Source organism: Arvicanthis niloticus, chromosome 18 (assembly GCF_011762505.2).
Source record: "Arvicanthis niloticus isolate mArvNil1 chromosome 18, mArvNil1.pat.X, whole genome shotgun sequence".
Taxonomy (NCBI): Eukaryota; Metazoa; Chordata; class Mammalia; order Rodentia; family Muridae; genus Arvicanthis; species Arvicanthis niloticus.
In genome coordinates, this window is record NC_047675.1 from 2,105,212 (window position 1) to 2,124,799 (window position 19,588).

The 19,588-nt window shown below is 39.6% G+C and overlaps 1 pseudogene; it reads left to right on the forward strand.

Annotated features, from left to right (window-relative positions):
* The first annotated feature begins 3,822 nt into the window (after positions 1-3,822).
* Positions 3,823-4,484, forward strand: LOC117723438 (putative RNA-binding protein Luc7-like 1 pseudogene; annotated as a pseudogene).
* Positions 4,485-19,588: the final 15,104 nt, after the last annotated feature.

The following is a 19,588-nucleotide window of genomic DNA, read 5'->3' on the forward strand; positions in this document are numbered from 1 at the left end:
ATATAATCAAGATACTACCAATCAAGGGAGACTCATAGATCTGTTTTACAAGTTATTCTAGATTTCATTAAGTTAATAACTGAGATTAACTATCTCTGTTAACTCTTAAACTGTTTTTCTAATGAGGGACACAAAAGGACTAGATCTGGGAGGCTAAGGAGGAGAGGGAAAGGAAAGGGAAGTGGGAGGGGGAACTAGGATGAGTAAAGGAAGCAATAACTTGTAATCAGGACATTTTGTATGACAAAAATCCCACTTTTAATAAAATGGAAAAAGGATTTTAATCATCTCATGGACCAAATGTGTACAGAAATGATTACATCATAGGCTAAAACTGGAAAGGTATATTATTAATGGTTCACATTTACTACACAGGCTCTTAATATTTCAGGAACTGTTGTTTCCACTTTCTTTCCATATAAGATTTCTTGTGTCCCACGCACCTCCCCTACCCACAACACTATAAGTTAGCAATGAGTGTCATCCAGAAAGTTGCTTAATGTTAAACAAGTAGTTAAAAGAGGAGCAAGCAAATGCAGACCCAGATACCAAGTAAATCTAACTAATAATCTATTCATGTGTATTCTGGGCTTAACAAAAATATTCATCTGAGGGTCATCTGCAAAACAGTGGGGAGCAAGTTAGAAACATACCCCATGCCCCACAACCCCTTCACCTTGGTCCATTTTGTTCACTCTATATTCATAGATTAAAACACTGCCTGTCAGAAGATAAGCTGTCAAATAATTGTTGAAAACATGTTAAACTACTAGCTACCATTCTTGTTACTGAAAAGAGATGAATAGCCATTTTGAATCCCGAAGGACCTTAGTTAAGAACAAAACATATGGTGTGCTAGGTAGGAAGGAAGGAAGGAAGGAAGGAAGGAAGGAAGGAAGGGAGGGAGGGAGGGAGGGAGGGAGGGAGGGAGAGATGCCCTCTGACATCATGAGTTAGCAGAGAGGCTGACTGCAAGGCAGAGTCTCTACCTTAAGACAGTTGTGTTGATGCATTTAAGGAAAAGGAGATGCATGTAAAAGAGATGGCTAGTGTGCAGATGACCACTGCTCCCTCCAGGGAGGTGGAAACCTTGGGGTAGAGTGATTCTATACCAAGGGTTGAGTTTCTTCTATGACCTCTGAAGAAAGACAGCCAACATTTTTAAAAGGGAGTACAGGGAAGATGCCTTGGGAAAGAGAGAGGTTGACTCTAACCATGGTGAAGATCTTCAAGCAGAAGATCATCAACACCAGACTCTATAAAATTCTATCTGAGGACTCAGTTGCACAAAAAACAGCTTAAATGAGTGCTCTTGGGAAAGCATGCATTAAAATGGAGCAGACTTGCCATAGGTTACAATGTAAGAGAGAGAGAGAGAGAGAGAGAGAGAGAGAGAGAGAGAGAGAGAGACAGAGAGAGAGAGACAGAGAGAGACAGAGAGACAGAGAGAGAGACAGAGAGACAGACAGAGACAGACAGAGAGAGAGAGAGAGACAGAGAGAGAGAGTTACAAGGATGGGCCCTATAGTCTGATTCTTAAGCCTGTGTTTTTAACCATTGTGAGATCTATTCAGCACTTCTCAGGGCTTCCTGCTGGCTATAACTTCCATCTTGTTCCTCATTTGAGCAGATCTAGGATTATGCTCTAGGTTTCTCCTAGGATTCTCATCCCCTATCTAAAAATCTTTTTAAAGATTTTCTTATAGTATGTATATGAATGTGGGGGGTGGAACAAAGAACAACCTCAGGTACTATTTTACCTTTCCTGTTTGTTTACTTTTGCCACAGAGTCTCTCACTGTCTTGGAACTCAGAAAGCAGATTAAGGGAATCATATCAATCTTTCTGTTTCTGCTACCACAGTGCTGAGACTGAAAGTGCATAGCCCCATTCCTAGCTTTTGTAACATGCGATCTGAAATTTGAACTTGGTCCTTATGCTTAAAAAGTCAGAATTTCATGGGTTGAGCAATCCCCCCATTCTTTTTGTGTTTATTTTCTTAAAAGAAGCAGTCTTTGGTTGTGACTTCACATCTGTCTCTTATGTCCTATAAGTCAGTGCATGCTCTTCTTCAGATTTTCATTTGTAATTCTCCTACAACACTGATCCCCTTTCCCTTTTTATTACCCAATTAACTGCGTATTGCATTTTGGTCCAATGGGGCCTGTTAGGGTAGGATGACTCCCTTTTACCTTGGTGTCCCCATGACACAGAGCACATTGCATTCAACATAGCATGGGATCAATAACACTTGTTAAATTGCAACAAGACACAAATGAGATGTATTTCTCTCCAACTATTACCTCCAAACTGGTCTTCGGAGAGTCCTTTGTTGAAAGACTCTATGTTTACATAAAATTTAAAGGAGAATCTAAAAGCATGCTTTGGCAAAAAAAAGAAATGTTCAGGGAAGAGTGGAAAACCCTAAATGTAGAGCAATATAATAATATATAGCTATATCTATTTACAGGTACAACAAGATATATATCATGTGCAATTATGACATGATAATCACATTATCTCGTGTAATAACCGAAGTGGAGAAAAAGCATATATAACCATCAGAAATGATGGTGACAACATAAATTATACATATACACACACTCACACACACACACACACACACACTCACATATAATCTACATATATTTGCTGTATATTTATATTTATAATGGTAAGACAAACCAAAAACAGAAAGAAAGGGGGTTATACTCCACTACTGTCAGAGAAAAAATAAAATAGAAAACAAATACCACTGGATATTTCTTGATTTTGTGACCAGGAAAATGCTTTACATAATTACCAAGAAAACTCAAATCTACAAACTACCATTTTTAAACACTAAAATCTGAGTGAGGAACATGAACTTAACTGTATGAATGGAGTTTTGGCCCAAACAAATATACAGCTATTCAAATGATCTCAAAACACAATAATTGAACTACATCTCTAGTGGGATGAACAGTGTAGATCAAGATATGTTTCAATAAATTTTAAACACCTGCAGCAATTAACTCTGAGTTAGTGTTACATGTCAACATTAATCTTGGTTGGTGACACCAAGAGTTGTGCGTCACCACTGTGAGGTGAATAGATGAGTACATACCTCATTGAGAAGTACATATTCTTGTATGTTTACAAGAACAATTAGTATTTGTGAAAGGAATATGGAGAGCTCATATTAAAGAGGTCACGTGAAAATCCTGAACTGAACTTAGGACTTATTCCAAAGTAAATTTTAAATACATTTCTTCACTCAACATAATACCTCATTTCCTAGCCTTACCCACTGACCAACTAGTGGAGTCTAGATACCATGAGCAATTTTGCATCAGTGAGGTCCCCTAGCAACCACAGCATTGTACTGAAATAATATTTATCAATATAAAATAACAGGGTTTTCTGGTAATAATGTCTGACTCCACATCTGGGCAATGGAGCAAGATGTATCTGAAGCCATCTTCCAGTAACCCAGAAATCTATTGTACCTAAGTAGAAATATACATCGAGATACAGCACCAACCTTAATAAAAAACTCATTGGCCAGAAGAGAATAATAACTATTAGAAATATTTAACTAGAAGCAGACTAAAGCATCACTGTTTGTGACTGTTTGCTGCTTCTGCTGGTGAGTTGTGAGGAGCTTCATTGTCATCCTCACTGGCCACCATATCTACCCAGGCACAGGTGCGGGCCTTGCTTGAAGCTCATGGCCATAGCTCATGGATGGAGATGAAACCAGACTCTCAAATTTACAGATGACCATGCCTGCAAGAGTCACCTTCTGGACTGCTGCCCCCATGACATTCTTGCTGGGATGCAAATGGATTTAGAAGAATGTACCAAAATCTATGACTTGGCCCTTTGATCAGATTATGAAATTGCAAGTAAAAAAAGAGATCTGTTTTTTGAATTATATGCTATGGATCACTTAGAGTCCTTCACTGCAGAGTGTGACTGGAGAAACTTGCCAAGAAATGGCTGGCAAAAACACAGGAGGAGATCAGTGCAGAAGTTTCTGCCAAGGCAGAAAAAGTACATGAGTCAAATGAAGAAATAGAAAAATTTCTTGCTAAAGCTGAGCAGCTAGGAGCTGAAGGAAATGTGGACGAATCCCAGAAGATTCTTAGGGAAGTGGAGAAAGTTTGTGCAAAGAAAAAAGAAGCAGAGGGAGAATATAGAAACTCTATCCAGTTTTCAACAGCAAAACCTCCATGTCTGTGATGTTTGTTCAGCTTACCTTGGTCTCCATGGCAATGACCATTGTCTTGCAGACCACTTGGGGGCAAGTTCCACTTAGGGTTCATTCAGATCTAAGAGGAAATTGATCAGTTGAGGAAAACTGTGACGGAAAAGCAGAAAAAGAGAAGTCAGGATAAATTGAGAAGAGAGGAGAGAGCAAGAAGAGCACATGAGCAGGAGGTCTGGATCAAGAACCCAAAATATCAGGTCACACTCCTGGAACCTATGTCAGAGGTGGTCTAGGTCTACCTCCGGAATAGACACCATTGCCTGTTCCTGTAGCCACAGCCGAGGTTACTGCCAGGCTTCCAGGGACCCCCTTAGTAGCTGCAGCCAGGAATGAGGCATAAATCTTTGTGTTCCCAAGGTCTGCTGGGGTCTGTCATCCTACCTCGTTGGCCACTACACCTGGTAGGAACAAGCTTGGGCTTGTGGGGATGCCAGTTCTGGGTGCCTAGCACCCAGGGTTGGTGCCCTGAGGAATATAGTGCAACCTGGTACTTGGAATTGGGTAGTTATATTGAGCTTTGTGCTGCACTTGGCTAGGCTTCATGTACTTTAATTTGATAAAGAACAACTAAGATTTTTGTCTTGAACAGGTCCTGCTCAATTACCTCTCTTGTACTTTGTGTATTTTTTGTTTGTTTTGTTTTGAGCCAGGCACTCACTTTGTAACTTGGGTTGCCTTGAACTCAGAGGATCTTCCTGCTTCAGCCTCCCTCCTGAGTGTTGAAATGAAGTGTGTACCACCATGCTTGACTTGCAAGCTTTTCCATTCTGCTTTTTCCATTGTCTTTACATACTCTGTCATATTTCACATGCATAGTTTTATTATATTCCCATTTGCTTTGTTTTTGTTACACTGAAAACTTTTCTTACTAATATTATTTTCTTAAAAACGAAATATTTAACTATTTTCAAAATATTCTTAAAGAACAATTTTAAGTCTAGCTATGGTAGATTATCTGGGCGTAGACTAGCTTCTTGCTAGAAAATTAAATTAACATATGGATAAAATTAATTTCCAGGATATAGACAGTAGATAATGATGATTCAGTTATTGAAACCTGATGACAGTTATAATGGCTCATTCTTTTAAATCTACTAGTTGGAAGCCTAAAGCAGGAGGATTACCATAAGTTTGAGGCAAGCTTAAAGTATATGAGTCCCAGGTTAGCCCAGGCTACAGAGTGAGACCATGTTTCAAGAAAAGAATGAGCTAAGTGGTAGTCCTCAATCTTAGATACTGGTTCATTCAGGATCTTGGGGAAGCCTGGCACTCTTGCTAAGTTAAATCAAAGAATAGGCCTAGTTTATTGTACCTTGCTATGCCTGGGTGGTCTGCTCTTTTCTAAAGTAAAACAAAGGAGAAATGGAGCTAGTGAAGAAGAGAAGTGTCAGAGAGTAAATGGAAGGAAAGGTGGAAGGAGAAACTGTGGATGGGATGTAATATATGAGAAAAATTAATTAGTTAATTAAATAATTTAAAAAGAAATGCTTTGAGTATTTCAAATATATGAAAATCATAGAACAGAGACCCAGGAAGGAAAGCATTGTGACTAGGAAGATATCCAACAAACTTCACACAGGTTTCCTTGAGCCTATGGCAGAATTCTACATCATCCTTGCATTTCAAACAAATTCATAACACATAAATGACTAGGTTATATAAAGAAACAGAAGACCACATAGTAATCTACTAACTTAAATGCCTGGCAGAACAAAGTCAAACATGACTCGAAGGAAAACTTTTTGATGGAAGATTGTGATAGTTCCATAGTTGTTACAACTTACCAAACTACACATTAATAATATGCTATTTATTATGTGGTTTTTGCATACCTATAAAACTAAAATCAATCAATTTTTTGAGAAGACATTCCTCAAGACAAGATGAATAAATACTCAATAGACACTGAAAATATTCTCAACCCTGCTAGTGATGAAGAGAAGGGAAATTAAAACACAAAGAAAATTCCATTAAATATTCAACAATGTCCCAAATCCAAAATGTTGACCACACTGTGTGTGTCCAGACACAGGAATGCACTGGAACTCCTGTGCTGTTGTGGCTTGAAGAAATATAATTTGATAAATCAGATTTGAAAACTCATAGTTTCTTTAAAAGTAAGCTTCCTCCTTTTCCCTATAAGTAAAAGCCCAGACCTATAAGATGACCAGATCCAGAATGACCTGGTCCCATGTGCACCTCTCTAAATCTGAACTTTTTGTAGCTCTCTTTCCTGACTTTGTTCTGGCAACACTAGAACATGCCTGACACACTGTTATTTCCTGCCCTGGAATTCTTTTCCCCAGGTCACTCTTCATAAATGTTCTTCACTGTGACTATACTGGTTCCCTGTGGCTGCCTGTGTGAACTACTACCAACTAGATGGATGGAAACCATGCAGAGTTCTTGTTTAATAGATCATAGTCTCACTGTCTAAAGTCAAGCTGTAGGGAGGGCTAGTCTTCCTTTCTCTGGAGGTTCTAGAAGAAAGCCTTCCTTGCCTCTCCCTAGCTTCTAGTGATTGTTAAGCAATTCTTGCTGTTTCCTTGCTCACTACTGCATCCATTCCATCACAACCTCTGCTGGTTGTTGTTTTTCCTATATGTCTCTCTGCATCTTTCTTATGGTAGGATGAAGACTATGTGACACTCCTGTGGGATTACCTGAGATTTGATGAAATCACATGTGCTTGAAAGAGTAGAGCTCACAGGCCAGGCGGGAAGTGGGACCCACTCTTGTCATTGTGGCCAGTCTCTCAGGTGGCACATGCATGACTTGCTTTCTCTGTGCAGAAAAGGTGATTTAATTAGAACATCCTAGGCAGGTTGCACTTCTGGCTGACATAAGGCTGAAGAATATCCCCAGGTCCTCTGAAGGAAGCCTTTAAAAATTCTTATACTAGCAACTTTATGAATCTATATCATCTGCTTCTCTGCTTCATGGTCTAATTAATGTTCTGGCTTTTTTCATATCTTTTATTAATGATTACTTATATATGTTATCAACAAATGGATAGGCAATGAGAAGTGTTCCACAATGAGAAATCTTAGGCATTAAGATAACTAGAATCAATCATTCAATAGAAACATTTGTCATTTGCTCTGAATATATGCCAGGCACTAGAGTAAGCAGATAACATATGGTGACTTGTATTATTCTTCCTAAAGGTGAGTGCCATCCATATCTTATTCATATTTTATGACATTAACCACAAAGAGATAAGTAACCCCTAGGTTTAGTAATTGTAGTTGTGGTATTGAGATTCGGACCCAGATAGTCTGACTCCAAAATATGAGCTATTCATCACTCTACTACTTTTCCTCTCAAAGGAATTTCTGGTTTAGATTGAGAAAGGGGAATATTTTTATTTTCTCCAGAGTAAGTAAAGAAGGAAGGTTGTTTTTTAGTGGAACACACACACACACACACACACACACACACACACACACACATCACTACTGATGGCAGATGTAACTTACAAACTTAAAGGTTTCCAAATCAGAATATATATAATTGACTAGCAAACCCATGGTTTACTAGTACTTGTCTGACAAAGTCATCAATAAAAGCTTATTAGAAGTATGCCACTTTAAAAAAATTTACATTTCTGATAAATGATCTTCTGGGTTATATGGACTTAGAGAATCTTATCCGGATTTCTATGTGTTTGCATTCCGTTGTTTGGTTATTTAGCATTGGTTTGTTGCTGAAATCTCACTTATCTGAAATGCTTCATTCAGACATCTGAGAGTTTGCTGGCTGGGTGCAAATAGAGTTGACTACACCTAGAAAAGCCAGCTCAGTTTTCTTCACATGGGAGCTAGCCTAGACCTGTTAGAATGATGGCATGCTTCAAGAGAAGGCATGGCCCTGTTTATAAGTTGTTTTAGGAAGTCTCTTTAACCATGTCTGCAATGTACCACAATGCGTCTGCTACAAAACTCTTTATATATTTTCCTGCATGCAGAATATGCTTCTTATTCAAATTCTGAAGCTTGTAAATATATCATCTAATAATGGCATCTGGACTAAAGTCTGGAATTTACCAATCTACACTGGGCCCAAATTTGTATGAAACTCTTGACTGTGGTTCGTTGAACTTGGGCAATCTTCTCAGGAGACCTTGAACTTAAAAAGAGGTGTCTGAAACATGAAACACTCAATAATTCCTGGTAAAACAGGGAAGGACACAGTCCATGATTTTCTGTAGTCTGTTATTCTGGATTTTAAGAAAACATACCCCCATCATAATAAATACCTCTAGTTCAATATCTGGGTACTGTTTTCTGCCAAATTTGTGCTTCTTTGCCAAAAGTCTTTTTGCAATTCAAATAAAAGCAGGAACATCCAGTTAAAATAGGTGGCTATCTTACTAATAATACAAGTTCACCCACACTTCATAAACTTTCTGTGTATTTAGTTATGGATGCACTAAATTTCATAAGAACTTGTTTCTACTGTGGGACAACCACTGTACTCCCCCTCCACACACACACTTTATGTGTTTCATCTGCATGCATGTCTATGTATAACATGTGTGTCTGGTGCCCTTCTGGAGACCAGAAGAGGAGGTCAGATATCCCAAGACTGGAGTTGCATAGGGTTGTAAGCTGCTGTATGGACATTGGGACTTGAACCTGGAACCACTGGAAAAGTAGACTTGACTCTCTCTACTGCTCGTAAATACTGAACCATTTCTCCAGTCCCCGCTTTAAGATTTTTATGAGCTTTTTCCTCTAGGTAAGAATGTCTGATAGTCAGTTGAGTAAGTCTTTCAGAAATCTTATAAAATACCCGAGGGCCACATGCTTGATGTAATGGGATTTGGGGGCTGTTATTCTGAGAATTTTTTACTGGTGCAAGATCTGGAATTAAGAAATAATGTATGTAGCTTAAGAGGTGGCCCAGTGGTTAACAGCACTTCTTGATCCTGCAGAGAATCTGGATTTCATTCTTAGCACCCATGTGGTAGTTCACAACTATCTGTAACTCCAGCTTCAAGGGATTCAACACTGTCTTTTAGCCTTCACAATAACCAAGGATATTCATTGTATACATTCAGAAAAAAATCATTTATATGCTTAAAATAAATTTAGAAATAAACAAACACCTTTTATAAAAAGAAATAAATTTATGTTTCCACTTGCCAGTCCCACTTCCCTTTTCCTTTTAAACATTGCTTGTGACCTTAAGAAAAATTTCTCCCTCTTTATATTTAATCACAGGTATCTATATAAGCTGATATGGATTCAATACAAAATATCCTCACAGATTAATGTTTCAGGAATTTGGTCCTCAGATGACAATGCTATTTTGGGAGGTCAGAGAACTTTAGGCCATGGGCTGTAGCTGAGAAAACTGCCACTTAGAGAGGGATCCTTGAAGTCCTCAAATGTTGTATGTCATCCCAGGCTCTTCCTTCTCTTCTCCTCTTCTTTCCTGCCCCTCTCCTCCTCCTCTTTCCACACTCCCTCCATCCATCCTTTTCTCTGTGTCTGTCTGTAAGCCAGACATCCTTTTCTCTGTGTCTGTCTGATTCTCTCTCTCTTTATCTCTCTCCCCCTCTGTCTTCCTCTCCCTCTGTCCCCCTCTCTCTTTCTCTCTTCCTCTCCCTCTCTCCCCCTTCTTTCCCCCCTCTTCTGTTGTTCTTGTTCTCTTCTTTCTGACCACCATGAGATAGAGAACATCATTGGTGACACTCTAAAACTATGAACCAAATTAAAGAGATTATTCCTTTTCAAGTTGTTTATCTTAGCTATTTTGCAATAACAAAGCAAAACGGATCTATAAGGCAAATGGTTCATTCAACATGGCACTTGAAAATGATTTTCTAATGTTGAAAAGTTTAGAGACATCAGTATTACTCAGTTTACCACAGATGGTGGGATGGTTCAGTGCATCTGTAGTCATCATTGCCCACAGATCCCCTGGGCCCTGCCATAGGCTCTATTCCCTGGTCCAGTGTTGGTGCACTTGTTTTGGATTGTTATGGGGGCAGCATTTCATTTTTGTGTTCAATTTTTTTTCTTTAGATTATACTGAGTAAAAATTAATCTACTTCAAAATATGTTAGCTTAAGTCAATGGTTGTTTAGCTTTCTTCTAACTCTGTGATTATCTCATTCTTTCAATTTAGGTCAGTTTGACTGATATCTGGGGGCTTTTCTCATGGGCTTGTTGGTGGTGAACAGATTGACCAGGAGTAGGTACAATTAGACATTAAAAACTTGAAATTACATAAATTTCCAGTCTGCCAGTTGGGGCAATTTAGGCCACTGAGAATTGTCTTGTTATTTAGCACTGTAAGCCAGGTTTTATTATATAAGCAACAGAAATTTTAGGAATATACAATGCAAATTTCGAAACATAAACTTTTTTTTTTGCAATTCCCATCCCCAGATCAATTTAGTATGTGGTTTGTTCAGTTGGTTAGTTGTTATATGACAAAGATCAGAGGGAATGAGATGGTGGTTAGTTACCCCCAAACTGAATACAGGGAGGTTAGCTGGGTGGCTGATTTTGGAATTGGCTAGAGATGTTAAAATGGAAAGAAAAAATATAGAAGGGTTTCTTTAAAATCCTCTCTGAAGGGTAGTGTCTGTCAGAAATTTATCTTAGCACTTGGGTTGAGGCAGACAGTTCTGAAGACATGAATGCTTTGAAGCCATGTTCCAGTGGCTGAACAGATGGTGTGGTTTAATCTTGAGAGACATTATACAAAGCAATGAAGCTGTATGATTTAACCTGAGATGTATTGTGGACTTATGGAAACAAACTATTTAAGTCAACATTCCATACAAGATACCCTGAGGAATATATAGTCTAATAGAGATATATTCTTCTGTGTCAATACACATAGTTAATTTTCATGTTTGCAGTAAACCTGTGAGTTAGAGGTTTGCTGAGAGAAGCTTATCTTTCTACATTAAAAGACAGGGATTGACATGAACAGGGAAGAAGTGGAAACATTTTCTAGCTAAGGCAATAAAGCACACTCTTACTGTCAAGATCTGAGTTGGGGAATGTATCCCTTCACTGATAGTGCAGCATAAATGGATAGTACACCCAACTGTACTGCAAACATAAAGGACATAAAACATACTTTGAAGTCAGTGTAGTATATGAAAAGACTACAAGAGTTATAAATATTGATTTTCTTTTCTTTTTTTAAAATTTTTTATTGGATATTTTATTTACATTTCAGATGCTATCCCCTTTTCCCATTTCCCATCCCTAGAAAACCCCTATTCCATACCCACTTCTCCTTTTTGCTTTTATACAATTTTTTAAATGTCAAACAAGGCTTTATAAGTTTGGTAATGCTCAATATCAATCTGAAGTGTAACCTAATACCCAATCTAGATATATCAACTATTTTTGACTGGAGGAGACATGTGAATATCTGCCTCCATGTCTGGCCCCCCTCTCTCTTTCTCTCACATCACCTAGCTCCTCCTCTCCTTCTCCTCCTCCTCTCCTTACTCCTCCTCTCTGTACTCCTCCCACCTTAGCTCCTCCTACATATCACCCTTCCTGTTAAAATAAAACTTTTCTCTCAAAATACAGTTAGAGCATAACTATACTAATTTATGTCAGTAAGGTGCAAGATAGACCTAATACCCAGTCCATCATTTTGTTGACTAAGCAGAACCTCTGTCATCTCTCCTAAATAAAAGACTTAGTTCTGAACCTGACTCTTTTTTTCTTGGCTTTAGAATGAATGTCAGATGAAAACCATCCTCTCAAATGTTTTCTCTCAAAGTAAATAGCAAGGATTGGCTATGAGACTATAAGTTTTCAACTCCATCAGAAATCCAGAATGACTGAGTTAACTGAGATTATGGGAAGCACAAAGCATAGCTTCTAAAACATAGCCAATTTGTAGAGACCGCTGGACACCTGGACAGTCACTATACTACAGAATGGTGGAGCATCTGATCTTCAGCCTTCTGGCCCAGGATCACCTGACAGACCTAGTGATGCACAATTATTAAGAGCTGATTACTCTGTCTTGGCAGATATATTCAGTCGACTATTCTGCAAGTGTGTCCTTTTCTGGACAGTATTTTGTCTGTAGATGGGAAGAGGCAATTTTTTCCTAGTGGCTGTCTCATCACAATTGGAATAACTCCAAAGATGCTCAATTTCTTCTTGGAATCCAAGACAGGAAGCTGTCAGGGGCAGACCGGTCTCTAATCAAAATGAACATTAATACAGAAATGTTTGTAACATCAATTCTGTGGATTTCTGATGTTTTGAAAAACAACTATCCGTGTAAGACTGTCTGGGATGTTGTCTGTTAACTCCTCTCAGCTATTTCTAAAGAAAATATAGAAAATTCCCTAACAATAAACTCAAAGCCATGAATTTGTTATAAGCCCTTAACTCACAATCTAACCATATCAAATAAATTAAAAATGTTAAAGAAGGACTGGGTCTAAGCCTTGTATTCCTAAATGTGTTATACAGGTGCAATGCCTATGATAGTAGCAATATTTATCTCACTTTTATATTTATAAGAAGCTCTTAACAATAAAAACCTTAAATTTGAAATCAAAGTAAATTTTGTACCATTTAAGGAATTATAACTTCATCTTAATAACAATTATACATATTTCTACCAGTAAGTTATGGCTATGCAATAAATCCTAGATAATCCTCCCTGTTCCACCAAAACCACTACTTTTCCCTAGAAAGTCACCCAATATCAACCACCTCAGTCCCCAAGCCCAGGGAATACGGGCGCAGACTCTTCATTAACTTCTTTAAGCTGATTATGGGTGTTGAGATATTAGAAGAGGGGTTGGGGGAAGAATAAATTGATAAGCCTCTGACACTGTGTCTTCACTGCATCCAGCTGGAATTCCAGGACATCAGAGGTTCAACCAGGTGTGCTCAGCTTGCTTGATGAGTAGATACACCAAGGCTATGTATTCTGCAATATACAATTCTCAAAACAAATTTTAGTATCAAGAAAATTGTTTGTTTGTATTCAGGAATCTAGTCTTCTGGCTGCCTGCCTCTATCATGTCTAATCCATATAATTCTCAGTGTTTCTATGAAGGTGTGCTTCCACCATCCTCCCATTTTTGCCTCCCTGTTCTCAAATTCCTCAACACTAGGGAATCCAATCTTTCAGGCACCAAGGCTCTCCACTTCCACTGATGCCTGACTCCTTACCCCTCTTCAATTACTATGAGGGTGTGCTCCCACCATCCTCTCATTCCTGCCTCCCTGCTCTTGAAATTCCCCAACACTTGGGGATCCACACTTTCAGGCACCAAGGCCCTCTATTTCCACTGATGCCTAACCCCTTACCCCATCTTTCCTCCTCCAATTACTATGAGGGTGTGCCCCCACCATCCTCTCATTCCCACCTCCCTGCTCTTGAAATTCCCCAACACTAGGGAATCCAAACTTTAAGGTACCAAGGCTGTCCACTTCCACTGATGCCTGGGAAGGCCACCCTCAACTACCTATACAGGTGGAGCCAGGAGTCCCCCCTTTTCTGTTCTTGGGCTGGAGATTTTAGAATGTCTACTCTATCTTGTTTCTTAGGACCATTTGCTTGAAAAATTGTTTTTTAGCCTTTTACTCTAAGGTAGAGTCTGTCTTTGTACTGAGGTGTGTTTCCTGTATGCAGTAAAATGCTTGGTCCCATTTATGTATCCAGTCCATTAGCCTATGTCTTTTAATTGGGGAATTGAGTCCATTGATGTTAAGAAATATCAAGGAACAGTGATTGTTGTCTCCTGTTATTTTTGTTATTAGAGGTGAAGTTATCTTTGTGTGGCTATCTTCTTTTGGATTTGTTGGAAGAGGGTTACTTTCTTGCTCATTCTAGGGTATAATTTCCCTTTTTGTATTGGAGCTTTCCTGATATTATCCTTTGTAAGGCTGGGTTTGTGGAAAGATATTGTGTAAATTTGTTTTTGTCGTGGAATATCTTGGTTTCTCCATTTATGGTAATTGAGAGTTTTGCTGGGTATAGTAGCCTGGGCTGGCATTTGTGTTCTCTTAGAATCTGTATGACTTCTGTCCAGCATCTTATAGCTTTTATAGAATCTGGTGAGAAGTCTGGTGTAATTCTGATAGGTCTGCCTTTATATGTTACTTTGTCTTTCTCCCTTACTGCATTTAATATTTTTCTTTGTTTTGTGCACTTGGTGTTTTGATTATTATGTGACGGGAGGTATTTCTTTTCTGGTCTAGTCTATTTGGCATTCTATAGGCTTCTTGTATGTTTATGGGCATCTCATTCTTTAGATTAGGGAAGTTTTCTTCTATAATTTTGTTGAAGATATTTATTAGCCCTTTAAGTTGGGAATCTTCACTCTCATCTATACCTATTATCCTTAGGTTGTTCTTCTCATTGTGTCCTGAATTTCCTGGATGTTTTGTGTTAAGAACTTTTTGAATTTTGCATTTTCTTTGACAGTTGTGTCAATATTTTCTATGATATCTTCTGCACCTGAGATTCTCTCTTCTATCTCTTGCATTCTGTTGGTGATGCTTGTGTCAATGACACCTGATTTCTTTCTTAGGTTTTCTATCTCCAGGGTAGTCTCCCTTTGTGATTTCTTGATTGATTTTACTTCCATTTTTATGTCCTGGATGGTTTTGTTCAGTTCCTTCACCTGTTTGGTTGTGTTCTCTTGTTAGTCTTTAAGGGATTTTTGTGTTTCCACTTTAAGGGTTTCTACCTGTTTACCTGTGTTCTCCTCAAATTCTCTTAGAGTGTTATTTATGTCCTTCTTGAAGTCCTCTATCTATCATCATTAGAAGTGATTTCAAATCTGAATCTTGCTTTCCTAGTGCTATGGGAAATTCAGGACTTCCTTGTGTGAGAGAACTAGGTTCTAATGATGGCAAGTACCCTAGGTTACTGATGTTTATGTTCTTGTGCTTGCCTTTTGCCATCTGTATCTCCTTAGTGCTACCTGTCCTGTCCTTGACTGAAGCCTGTCTTTCCTATTTTCTTGGTTGTATCAGAATTAGTGGGGTGGGTGTAACTACTGGGGTAAGCACTGGGGCCCAAAATCTGCTCAGTGCTCAAGCTCAGACAGGATACTGCCCGAGTTGGAGCACCTGAGATCCCTGCTTCCTCTGGGTTCTTGGAGATTAGGGGCAGAGCTGCCACCCAAGATCTGCTCAGTGCTCTGGCTCAGACCGGGAGGAACCAGTGTTCCAGGCCGGGAGTGACTTCTTGGGTCGTTGTGGGTTCCAGTTACTCCCTGTTTAGGGTGGGTTTTTCTCTCTGCTTACCTAAGATACTGCCCAAATTACAGCGCCTGGGGTTCCTGCTTCCTCTGAGTTCTTGGAGATTGGGGGCAGAGCTGCCACCCAAGATCTGCTCAGTGCTCAAGCTCAGACAGGATACTGCCCAAGTTAGAGCACCTGGGATCCCCACTTCCTCTGGGTTTTTGGAGATTGGGGGCAGAGCTGCTACCCAAGATCTGCTCAGTGCTCTGGCCCAGATCGGAAGAAACCAGCATTCTGGGCTGGGAGTGACTTCCTGGGTCCTTGTGGGTCCCACTTACTCCCTGTTTGGGGAGGGCCTTGCTGTCTGCTTACCTAAGATACTGCCTGAGTTAGAGCACCTGGGATCCCCACTTCCTCTGGGTTCTTGGAGATTGGGGGCAGAACTGCCACCCAAGATCTGCTCAGTGCTCAGGCCCAGACCGGAAGGAAATATTGATTTTCTAGGGAAAGACATTCTCTGTTCTAAATAATTTGAGAACTAATTCTTAAACCAAAGAGTGTACTAAATCATGAAAGTCTGACTTTAAAATATTCCTCTCCTTAGGAATGGCGTAATAAATAGGTTCATCCCTAACCAATGAGATGTCTAATTATTTCTCTTCCAAATAGTTCCATGCTCAATTGTCCCTCTCTCAAGCAGTGGCACATTCAATCAGTCCTCTTCCAAACAATGCAGGGTGTTGAATTGTTCCTCTCCCAACAAGTGACATCATTGTTCCTCTTACCAGAAATGAACCATTCAATTATTCAGGTGAATATTGTGGAAACATTTCTTTCTTTCTTTCTTTCTTTCTTTCTTTCTTTCTTTCTTTCTTTTTTTGTTGTTGTTTTTGGAGGTTTTTTTATTAGATATTTTATTTACACTTCAGATGGCATCCCCTATCCCCATTCCCCCCCACCCCCCTTAGGAAACCCCTATCCCATGCCCCCTTTTTGTGGAAACATTTCTATTCTGAGCACATTACAGCAAAGCTGGGTCCAGGGCACTAGATTATTAATTGAGAGACAGAAAATGATTCCTATCACTGACATTGTGACCAGGGTATGTAACCTAGAATACAGTCATAGGGATCTTTAGGCACTAAATCAAAGGAAATGTAAACAGTAGTGAGAAAACAGCAAGGAAGATATGAGAAGTGGGAGGCTGGGAGATCCAGGTAGACCAGTTTGTATACCCACAAACTGTAGTAAAACTGAGTGATACTGATGTTTCTAAACTTTTCAACATTGGAAAATCATTTCCAAGTGCCATGTTGAATGAAACGTTTGCCTTATAGATCAATTTTGCTTTGTTATTGTCAAATAGGTGAGATAAGCAACTTGAAAAGGAATAATCTCTTTAATTTGGTTCATGGTTTCAGAGTGTCACCAGTGATGTTCTCTATCTCATGGTGGTCTGAAAGAAGAAAGCAAGAGAGAAGGGGGAAAGGGAGACAGACAGACAGACAGACAGACAGAAAGAGAGAAAGAGAGAAAGAGAGAAAGAGAGAAAGAGAGAAGAAAAGACAAGAAAAGAGGAGATAGAAAGGAAGGAATAGAAGAGAAGAGAAGGGGAGGGGAGGGGAGGGGAGGGGAGGGGAGGGGAGAGGAGAGGAGAGGAGAGGAGAGGAGAGGAGAGGAGAGGAGAGGAGAGGAGAGGAGAGGAGAGGAGAGGAGAGGAGAAGGAAGAACCTCTGGTGCAATAGAGCCTTTGTATACTTCAAGGATCCATCTATTTCTAAGTGACACCGTTTCCTCAGCTAGAGCTCATGGCATAACATCTCCTGATCTCTCAAAGGAGTACTGTCTTCTGAGAAACAAATGCCTGATAGATAAATCTGTGAGGATATTACATATTGAATCCATAACATAATTTTATTTATTTTGAAGGTTTTGAATAAGTGGTTTTCTTGCCCCTCTTTCTCTATTCAGTGACATACTGGATCTTTGTATCTTCTACAAGCAGTGAAGGGCTTTGGTTTGGGAAGTCCCCAAATGCTAGCACTGTTTTGGAAAGTGGTATAACCTTTGGGAGGTAATGTATAACAAAGGCAAGTAGGTTACTGGGAGGAGGGCTTTGAGGTTAATGGACTGAACCTGCTTCCCATACCACCTAGAGGTGAAAAAGTAAAGTGTTCCAGCCACATGAGTGTACCACCATGGAGCCATCCACTGCCATACTGTCTCTACTACAATAGACTTATACACTGGAATCATTAGGTAAAGAAAATCCCCCCCTCCTTATGCTGCTTCTTTTCAGGTATATGGTATCAGTAACTACACAGAGTAAATCACAGTTATCTCTTCATTTAACATTTGAGATTATGGATGCCACACAGATATGCCTCTGCTAGGGTGAAATGATTATTATTTAATATGCATTAATTTTGCCTGAGTTCAGAACAAATACCATCTTACCCCCAGAAAGCTGTTCTTTCACCTGGATAGGAAAATATAGCAAGAGAAGATCAGCTGTGTAGTGCCCAACTGCCTAGAAACTCAGAGGGAAGAGAGCTACACCCTGCCTGGAGAGTCAGAAAAGGAAGTTGAAGATAACCCATCTACTTGCACCTTAAAAATGTTAAGAACTTTGACAAAGGCAGAATATAAAGGACAAACCTAGGCAAAGGTCACAGAACAAACAATCTTTGGAAGTGTTGCGACCGTTCTGCCCCACATTTGGGGGCCAAAATTTCTCAGACCGCTCTATCAGTGTTGGAGACTGTACCAAAAGCCTTGGGGGCTAAATTGTTAGAGCCTGCACTGCCCCAAGTTGCTCTGGTTCTCAGGTTGGGGTTCAGCAAGAGAGAGAGTGAGGACGGACTCAAAGAATGGAGACCAGACAGAGTGTGATTCAATCCCGTTTATTCTTCAGTCTCTCTTCTTCTCTCTAAGTCCCTAGTTCCTAGTCCAAGTTCCAAGTCCAAATTCCTAGTCCCTAGTTCCTAGTCCCTAGTGCCTCCAAGTTCCAAGCTTCTTTCCAAGCTCCCTTCCAAGTGCCCCTTGAGTACAAGTGTCTAATCTTAGTTGCCTGTCTTGAGTCTCAAGTCCCTACTCCAAGTGCTTAATAATAATAATCTCTTCTGTCTGCCTCTTGACTTTTATATGTCTCACTTCTAAGTCATGCCTTTAAGTCATGCCCTTAGGTCTTGTCTCTAAATTTGATCTCTAAGTCATGCCCTTAAGTCACACACCTTTAAGTCTCACACACCCAAGGGAAAATCCTGGGTATCTAAAACAAGAAGTTATCAGAGTGTGCTCAGCTGTTGTAGGCTATTGTAATCAAGTCTCTTGTCAGGGTATATGTCTCAAGATGGCTGCAAGGATGATAGCTGCCTTCTGTTGGCTCCCCCACATAGAAGCTCATTCATGAGATAAAGTTCATAACCTGATACTAGTTTTATGCTTAGGACAGCTGGAGCAGATTCACTGTGGTGGACCTGCAATGACATTCTCTGGAGCTTTGTTTTAGCTCCATGTCCCAGCAATTACACAGAGTGCAAAAAGTCAGAAGAGGAAGTAATTGGCAGCAGGAAGCTCAGAGTGTGGTCTCATGTTATTCCAACTAAATCCTGATGATGCCAGTGATGAGGGCCTGGGAGAGATAAAGAACACTCAGGAATGTAGAGTTATAACACACTCAAAGGACTCTATCTCCATGCAATTCTAGTTCCTAGTCCTTCTGTGCCTCTTAAACTTCTAAATGCAAGTTTGAAAACAAATGTCTCAAGTGATGTTATTTCTAGAGAGACCCCATAGCCATCTTGGAGAATGTTTCTGAAGGAAGAATTTACATACAGAAGTGGTCTTCTATAGCCAATCAGCATGTAGAAGTAGTCTGAGATAGTTTTTTTCCCCTGTAAGGAAAAAGCTATCTACAGTCAATGCAGAAGTGTAAGCAAGATATTGAACCTATAAAGTCCATTAAACATTTAAAATGATCAGTAGTAACACTTGTAAAGACAGTATGACACTCTTTTGAGAATTGGAAAAATCTGAAATATATCAAGGTAAACAACCATCATGTACACTCTCCTCTCCCAGGCAACATTTTATTATACTCAGTGGATTTCCTCCTCTATCATGCTTGAGCATAC